This window comes from Adiantum capillus-veneris, chromosome 11 (genome assembly GCF_014529385.1).
Source record: "Adiantum capillus-veneris isolate H3 chromosome 11, ASM1452938v2, whole genome shotgun sequence".
In the NCBI taxonomy this organism is placed as follows: Eukaryota; Viridiplantae; Streptophyta; class Polypodiopsida; order Polypodiales; family Pteridaceae; genus Adiantum; species Adiantum capillus-veneris.
Genome location: NC_140941.1, coordinates 68,804,652 through 68,811,342, shown reverse-complemented (window position 1 = coordinate 68,811,342; position 6,691 = coordinate 68,804,652). Strand labels below are relative to the sequence as shown.

Here is a 6,691-nt window from a genome sequence, read left to right as displayed (position 1 = left end):
ACATCTTTTGCCTATGTGGATATAAGCTCATAGTTTACGCAACAGTGCACTGTGATGTATTTATGCCAGTGTAATCATGCAAGGCACGTATACCAGCGGCTCACATGGTTGAGACTATCATCGAAGCTAATGGCTTGATATTTTATTTTTTGCAATGTATGCACAACATACTAGTATGACGGACGTACGACACCCATCATTGCATATGCTTCCGCTATAACACTAACTACTATGTCAAGGACAAGGTAAGTGATTGATATCTTAAAATATTTTTTATGTTTATTCATAGGCAAAGTTCTGTATTTAAAGTCACCCTGGCACAATCACAATCCCATACAAGGTAAGTGAATCAAGATGCACCTTATGGTACCTCTCTCTATGAGGGCGTGGTACACGTTGGAAAGGGGGAAATTGAAACACACCCAACACACAATCTGAATGCCTCTTTATAGCCCAGTGATTTCACAACACCCCTATCCCCTATTTAACATACACACAAAGATCCAATCTGCCAACAATTGTTATCCATGCCCGTACCCAATCGACCCAAACTACATATACCCAATCACAAAGCATACCATAATGGCTTCTGTCCGTGACCTTTCAAGGCACCTTCTCCACCAAATACACAATTAATATATAGCAACACATCGATATTCGCATAGGAAGCACTCACACACTCACACTAAAAGCTCACACATACACCACTCATACATATAGACACGAGAGTGAGGGAGATAACATTTGCTCAGATAAGGAGAATAGGAAGATTATAAAAATGAGGCACTGACTAGTTTCAAGAGTGTACAATAATGGAAATGTTCAAAATTCGCATAGGAAGCACCCACACACTCACACTAAAAGCTCACACATACACCACTCATACATATAGACACGAGAGTAAGGGAGATAACATTTGCTCAGATAAGGAGAATAGGAAGATTATAAAAATGAGGCACTGACTAGTTTCAAGAGTGTACAATGATGGAAATGTTCAATAACTGTCCTTTAGTGCAGCATCTGGGCAGTCCGTGGTAGGTAACGAGAAGAACAGTATGGCCAATGGCCATTGCTTGCAACGCTTTCCTGCCTCTATTTTACTTGCAGCCCATCCTGTGGTTGCCCTACTTTAACCGGAAGGTCAGCTCCTCGATGACCAGTCCTCAAATCTCCTCCTTTTTTCTCCTCCAACGTGTCTTTGTTTGTAGCTAGCTGGCTTCCCCTCGCTCCTTGCAATGCCAAGCTACACTTGCACACTAGCTCCCCTCAAATCATGTAGCATCCTCGACCCTTGAAAAACCACCACCATGCTCCAAGTTGGCAGACCCTTTGTTCTGCATATGGCGGTCCTGTGCACCATGCACTTCTCCCTTCACTAGTTGTTGTTATCCATGGCCATCTGCAGGTCTTGATGCCCTTGGAACTCATCTAATGCACCCCATGACTGTGCAAACCAATACAACCCCAGCTTCTATACTTGGCCTCCCCTCATCAATATTAGTGCCCTCCTCGATTTTTGCTTTCTCAACCCAGCATTCTTAGAATGTGGCCCTGATCTCCTTCTTTGAGGAGCCAGAACTGCGCCACCTCCCTTTTGGCAACTCCTGCTCAGGGCGACCCTCTCCCCATGCAAACTTCCATCTGGTGCCTCTTGCCTTCAAGCAGCCCGTCACCTCTCATGCAGCGTTTTTGCTTCAACTGAAAGCCTTAAAAATCTTTTGGGCTTGGCGCCCTTGCACACGCCAACTATAGTCGACTTTAGTAGATTAAAAAAAACTTCATAAGGATCCTGTTTAGTATGGAGAATCTCGTGGCAGTGCAAGCTTCAGATCTCCTTAAATAACGATAACGTTACCTCAGGTCACACCTTTGAATGCCTCCTTCAAACTCGAGCATCGATTAGTCCCTGAGATGGTCACATAGTAGGCTCCAGCAATAGCTCTCGATCGTCGCGTTACAATATTCTTGAACTCAAGAACACAAAAAAAAACCCTACATTGGTTGATCTAGACCACCTATTTTGAAGCCACATTCGCCAATCATAATGTCCGATAGAGAGTTAATAGGTGTTGGTCTTCAAACACCTAGAGAGCCTTGAACTCGCCGAACCCGAGGAAGTACTTTTGCATACATCATGGTACTATTGGACGGAGATATACATCAACCTTTAGGATCCTCAAGAACTCCAATTATCAAAGCTTTTGAACCACATTTGACATGTTAAATGCCCCATTTGACATACACATCCCAACCATGCTTATTGTACCCTGCATCAAGCACACACTCAAGAGTACTGCCATCAACCTGCTGATTTCCACACACCTGATATTGGCTTTTTCTTGGGTCTCTGAAACTTGGGTGCACCATCATTTCCCACCCCATAGTTGAGCATTTATGCTCAACCATAGTATTATTTAGGTAAAATAGAACTGTATAGAGAGGGTGATATATAATAACTACATAGACTACATAAGAAAAATGATAGTGGCTATATAGATAGGATAAAGATAGAGAGAAAAGCGTCTACTGCATCACCCTCCAAGATCAAATGGAAAGCTCGAAGCTTCCCCAAGCATGGTGAAGAGTCTACCTGGATCAAAAGTAAAGCATTTCTCATTATCATCCACCTGTAAAGCATGTATATTGAAGCCTTCCTTTGCACTTGTACGCCAATAGACAGGCCACCCTAACAGCTCTTCATAGCATGGAAATTTGTCACCCTGCATCCACAAGCCTTCGTGCCAACCATAATAATACTTTTGATCACTTGAAGCATTGGTACCATAAGCAGCTATCATGTCACCTACTAGAACTCTCCATATCATCATCTTTATCATACGAGCACTGAGACGTGCATAGTACCCCTTTCAAAGCAACCTGGAACAACATAGCTATCAACAATACAACACATAGCTTCAATGCCTTGCCATTTTCTTCCACTTGCTACATAACCAAGCAAACATGTTCCCTTTGCAAACTTGTATCCAAACCTTCTGTAAACGGCTCCAAGACCACCTTTTCATACTTAAGAGTATGACCTGCTATAGCTTCAACCGGTTCTTCAAATACCTCACCACCTGCAAGGTTGGTGGCACCTTCCTCTTTGCATGGAACCTCTCCCGTATAGGTTGCATCTGTATCAGTTTCCATAGTCATCTGCTGGAGCTCGCTCTCCACGGCCACAAACCAACTCCAAAACTTCAAAGTGCACCTCGACATGCCCATCAAGGCAAGGTTGCCCCACCCCTGCATAGATAAATCAACTTGATCTACCACAACTTTTGTTCCTAGCTCCTGCAAGTCATCCTCAAAAACCAGCTCTTCAATTAGGTCAGATGCACAATCAAACCATACCTCTTCCTCCAATAGGGACTCACCATCATGAGACACAAGATAGGGCTGCTCGACTGGCCGGTTCACACAAGGCATCTCCACACTTGCACTATGCTTGTCCTTGACCTTCAGCGGACTGACAGTCAACTCGTATGCATTTGTATCCACTTCATCTACATGAAAAACATCATAAGTTTCATACCTAGAAGACCGGGATTCTGTCTCCCATGTAGCATCAGTATCCAAACTGCTGCTGGAGCTATGAGAACTTTCAGACTCTTCTTTTGATCTTGCCGGTTCTTGCACCTTTGCTGTCAGCCTCGTTGCTGACTCTAGAAATGACACCTCTTCTTTAAGATCTTCTATCACCTCGTCTTCTTGAGAAAGCAAGCTGGGTGGCAGTTTGAATATGCCTCTCTCTATCTTTTGAGACTTGATTGGCACTTCTTCTACCTTTCTAGCTTGGCATCATCTTCCCGTGCTTTGATCAAATGCATATCAATAAAAGAAAGGGCTTTTACCTCTTGATGCCCATCAATCTATTTGGGCCTAGGTCCAATGGCTACTGTGATTGCCGACTGTAGCAATCCTGCCTCCATCTTCTTCTTCATCTTTTGACTCTTTGCTCTGGCGGCTCTGACAGCTTCGTCATAAGTCCTTGGATCTTCATAGTCCACTCTCTTACGAACATAAGGATGCAAGCAAGATAGAAACTTTTCCATCTTAAAATACCCCACATTGGTTGCTTGGGTAGCAGTCGCAAAATCCCCCCAATAAGCTTCAAATTTATCAACAAAAGCATCCAAATTTGCACTTACGACCTACTGCAAACCTTTAATCTTTGCATCTGCTTCCGAAGCCAACACCAACTTTCTATACCTTTGTAGAAATTGCTCGCGAAATCTAATCTAGTTTTGCTTGTGCACATCTAAGCAATCGAACCAAGATTTTGCTTTACCTTGCAACACCAAAGGTAGAGTGTAGAGCTTTCCTTCATCACTTGGCATCTGCAATACTGTCAGCATGAATAACTCAAAATTTGCAATCCAATCCTCACCATCTTCATCTTCTTTGAACACTGGACCAAACTAGCTCCTGCTTCATATTGACTCACGAACACCTTGCTAGGAAGCAATCAGTGAATCCTCAGTGGGGGCACCACAAGATGGAAAGAAGGAAATTGAAACACACCCAACACACAATCTGAATGCCTCTGTATAGCCCAATGATTTCACAACACTCCTATCCCCTATTTAACATACACACAAAGATCCAATCTGCTAACAATTTTTATCCATGCCCATACCCAATCGACCCTGACTACATACACCCAATCACAAAGCATACCATAATGGCTTCTGTCCAAGACCTTTTAGGGCACCTTCTCCACCAAATACACAATTAATATATAACAACACACATCTATATCCGCATAGGAAGCACTCACACACTCACACTAAAAGCTCACACATACACCACACATACATATAGACATGAGAGTGAGAGGGAGATGACATTTGCTCAGATAACGTGAATAGGAAGATTATAAAAATGCGGCACTGACTAGTTTCAAGAGTGTACAATGATGGAAATGTTTGAAAACTATCCTTTAGTGCAGCATCTGGCCAGTCCGTGGTAGGTAAGGAGAAGAATAGTATGGCCAATCGCCATTGCTTGCATCGCTTTCCTGCCTCTATTTTACTTGTAGCCCATGTGGTTGCCCTACTTTAACCGGAAGGTCAGCTCCTTGATAACCTGTCCTCAAATCTCCTCCTTTTTTCTCCTCCATCGTGTCTTTGTTTGTAGCTAGCTGGCTTCCCCTCGTTCCCTGCAATGCCAAGCTACACTTGCACACTAGCTCCCCTCAAATCATGTAGCATCCTCGACCCTTGAAAAACCACCACCATGCTCCAAGTTGGCAGACCTTTTGTTCTGCATATGGCGGTCCTGTGCACCATGCACTTCTCCCTTCACTAGTTGTTGTTATCCATGGCCATCTGCAGGTCTTGATGCCCTTGGAACTCATCTAATGCACCCCATGACTGTGCAAACCAATGCAACCCCAGCTTCTATACTTGGCCTCCCCTCATCAATATTAGTGCCCTCCTCGATTTTTGCTTTCTCAACCCAGCATTCTTAGAATGTGGCCCTGATCTCCTTCTTTGAGGAGCCGTGGAGGCCACTTTCCCGTCGACCTTCATTCCTGCATACTCCCTTAGACTCTCTTCTCCTCAATTCCGACCCTCAAACTGACCCCGGCTCTGCCTGGCCTCCCCAGAGTGGCGCCCCTCTGGCGACCCCTTCTCTTTTGTATGCAACCCCTTGTTGAACCTGCTCACCCCCTCTGGCGACCCTTCCTCCTTCCTCTGCAATGGCCCTCATGCCTCCCGTAAATGGAAGCCCACCATGCTCACCTTCCACCTGTCGAGACTCCCATGCCTTCAACCACTTGGTGGCTTCGGCCTAACCATAGAACTGCGCCACCTCCCTTTTGGTAACTCCTGCTCAGGGCGACCCTCTCCCCATGCAAACTTCCATCTGGTGCCTCTTGCCTTCAAGCAGCCCGCCACCTCTCAATGCAGCATTTTTGCTTCAACTGAAAGCCTTAAAAAACTTTTGGGCTTGGCCCCCTTGCACATGCGAACTGTAGTCGACTTTAGTCGATTAAAAAAAAACTTCATAAGGATCCTGTTTAGTATGGAGAATCCCGTGGCAGTGCAAGATTCAGCTCGCCTTAAATAATGATAACGTTACCTCATGTCACACCTTGGAATGCCTCCTTCAAACTTGAGCATCGATCTCTTTGATAATTAGTCCCTGAGATGGTCACATAGTAGGCTCCTCAGCAATAGCTCTCGATCGTCGCGTTACAATATTCTTGAACTCAAGAACACAAAAAAAACCCTACATTGGTTGATCTAGACCACCTATTTTGAAGCCACAGTCGTCAATCATAATGCCTGATCGAGAGTTAATAGGCGTTGGTCTTCAAACACCTAGAGAGCCTTAAACTCGCCGAACCCGAGGAAGTACTTTTGCATACATCATGGTACTATTGGACGGAGATATACATCAACCTTTAGTATCCTCAAGAACTCCAATTAGCAAAGCTTTCAAACCACATTTGACCTGCTAAATTCTCCATTTGGCATAAACATCCCAACCATGCTTGTTGTACCTTGCATCAAGCACACGCTCAAGAGTACCGCCGTCAACCTGCTAATTTCCACACACCCTATATTGGCTTTTTATTGGGTCGATGAAACTTGGGTGCACCAACGTACATTGTTGTACGCTTATAGGATAATCTATGACATAGACGTGGTTTGCATTGGAGTATCGACAAGGGGCATACAAA

General features: G+C 44.4%; 1 pseudogene; it reads right to left on the bottom strand.

Moving 5' to 3' along the window:
• Positions 1–507: 507 nt before the first annotated feature.
• On the bottom strand, positions 508–5,894 carry LOC147447407 (uncharacterized; annotated as a pseudogene).
• Positions 5,895–6,691: the final 797 nt, after the last annotated feature.